Source organism: Diabrotica undecimpunctata, unplaced genomic scaffold (genome assembly GCF_040954645.1).
Source record: "Diabrotica undecimpunctata isolate CICGRU unplaced genomic scaffold, icDiaUnde3 ctg00000579.1, whole genome shotgun sequence".
In the NCBI taxonomy this organism is placed as follows: Eukaryota; Metazoa; Arthropoda; class Insecta; order Coleoptera; family Chrysomelidae; genus Diabrotica; species Diabrotica undecimpunctata.
In genome coordinates, this window is record NW_027311894.1 from 518,017 (window position 1) to 520,714 (window position 2,698).

Here is a 2,698-nt window from a genome sequence, read left to right on the forward strand (position 1 = left end):
AGTGTATGTTTGTGTGCGTGTGTGCGTGTGTGTATGCGTGTGTGAGTATGTGTGTGTGTCCGTTCGACTCGCAGAGGTAAGAACACAGCCCTGGCAAGAAGGCCCTGCCTGTCGTAAGAGGCGAGTAATAAGTAGGAGTCGAGAGGTGAAGAGTGTATGTGTGTGTGTGCGTGTGTGCGTGTGTGTGTGCGTGTGTGAGTATGTGTGTGTGTTAGTTCGGCTTGCAGAAATAAGAACACGACCGAGGCAAGAAGGCCCTGCCTATCGTAAGAGGCGACTAATAGGTAGGAGTCGAGAGGTGAAGAGTGTATGTTTGTGTGCGTGTGTGCGTGTGTGTGTGCGTGTGTGATTATGTGTGTGTGTCCGTTCGGCTTGCAGTGATAAGAACACGGCCAAGGCAAGAAGGCCCTGCCTATCGTAAGAGGCGACTAATAGGTAGGAGTCGAGAGGTGAAGAATGTATGTGTGTGTGTGTGTGTGTGTGTGTGTGTGTGTGCGTACGTGTGTGAGAGTGTGTGTGAATGTGTGTGTGTGTGTCCGGTCGGCTCACAGAGATGAGAACACGGCCGTGGCGAGAAGGCTCTGCCTGTCGTAAGAGGCGACTAATGGGTAGGAGTCGAGAGGTGGAGAGTGTGTGCGCGTTTTTGTGTGTGTGAGTGTACGTGTGTGTGCGTGTGTGCGTGCGTGTGTGTGTGTGTGTTTGTGAGTGTGTGTGTGTACGTGTGTGTGTCCCTTCGGCTTGCAGAAATAAGAAAACAGCCGTGGCAAGAAGGCGATGCAAATCGTACGGGGCGACTAATGGGTAGGAGTCGAGAGGTGAAGAGTGGGCGACTAATAAGTAGGAGTCGAGAGGTGAAGAGTGTATGTGTGTGGGTACGTGTGTGCGTGTGTGTGTGCGTGTGTGAGTATATGTGTGTGTCCGTTCGGCTTGCAGAGATAAGAACACGGCCGTAGCAAGAAGTCCCTGCCTGTCGTAAGAGGAGAATAATGGGTAGGAGTCGAGAGGTGAAGAGTGTATGTGTGTGTGTGTGTGTGTGTGTGTGCGTACGTGTGTGAGAGTGTGTGTGAATGTGTGTGTGTGTCCGGTCGGCTCACAGAGATGAGAACACGGCCGTGGCAAGAAGGCTCTGCCTGTCGTAAGAGGCGACTAATGGGTAGGAGTCGAGAGGTGGAGAGTGTGTGCGTGTGCGTTTGCGTGTGCGTGTGTGTGTGTGCGTGTGTGTGTGTCCGTTCGGCTTGCAGAGATAAGAACACGGCCGTGGCAAGAAGTCCCTGCCTGTCGTAAGAGGAGAATAATGGGTAGGTGTCGAGAGGTGAAGAGTGTTTGTGTGTGTGTGTGCGTGTGTTCGTACGTGTGTGAATGTGTGTGTGTCAGGGTGTGTGTGTCCGTGCGGCTCGCAGAGATTAGAATACGGCCGAGGCAATAAGTCCATGCCTGTCGTAAGATGCGACTAATGGGTAGGAGTCGAGAGGTGAAGAGTGTATTTGTGTGTGTGCGTATGTGCGTGTGTGTGTGCGTGTGTGCGTGTGTGTGTGTGAGTGTGTGTGTGTCCGTTCGGCTCGCAGAGATAAGAACACGGCCGTGGCAAGAAGTCCCTGCCTGTCGTAAGAGGCGACTAATGAATGGGATTCGAAAGGTGAAGAGTGTATGTGTCTTTGTGTGTGTTCGTGTGTTTGTGCGTGTGTGAGTATGTGTGTGTATGTGTGTGTATGTGTGTCCGTTTGGCTTGCAGAGATAAGAATACGGCCGAGGCAAGAAGGCCCTGGCTGTCTTAAGAGGCGACTAATGGATATTAGTCGAGAGGTGGAAAGTGTGTGCGTGTGCGTGTACGTGTGCGTGTGTGCGTGTGTGCCTGTGTGCGTGTGTTTGTGTGTGAGAGTGTGTGTGTCCGTTCGGCTCGCAGAGATAAGAACACGGCCGTGGCAAGAAGTCCCTGCCTGTCGTAAGAGGCGACTAATGAATGGGAGTCGAGAGGTGAAGAGTGTATGTGTCTTTGTGTGTGTGCGTGTGTTTGTTCGTGTGTGAGTATGTGTGTGTGTATGTGTGTGTGTGTGTGTGTCCGTTTGGCTCGCAGAGATAAGAATACGTCCGTGGCAAGAAGGCCCTGCCTGTCTTAAGAGGCGACTAATGGATAGGAATCGAGAGGTGGAGAATGTGTGCGTGTGCGTGTGTGCGTGTGTGCCTGTGTGCGTGTGTTTGTGTGTGCGTGTGTGTGTCCGTTTGGCTTGCAGAGATAAGAACACGGCCGTGGCAAGAAGTCCCTGCCTGTCGTAAGAGGCGACTAATGGGTAGGAGTGGAGACGTGAAGAGGGTACGTGAGTGTGTGCGTGTGTGGGTGTGTGTGTGTTTGTGCGTGTGTAAGTGTGTGTGTGTATGTTTGTGTGTGTCTATTCGGCTCGCAGAGATTAGAATACGGCCGAGGCAAGAAGGCCATGCCTGTCGTAAGAGGCGACTAATGGGTAGGAGTCGAGAGGTGAAGAGTGTATTTGTGTGTGTGTGTGTGCGTGTGTGTGCGTTTGTACGTGCGTGTGTGTGTGAGTGTGTGTGTGTCCGTTCGGCCTTCAGAGATAAGAATACAGCCGAGGCAAGAAGGTCCTGCCTGTCGTAAGTGGCGTCTAATTGGTAGAAGTCGAGAGGTGAAGAGTGTATGTGTGTGTGTGCGTGTGTGCGTGTGTGTGCGTGTGTAAGTGTGTGTGTA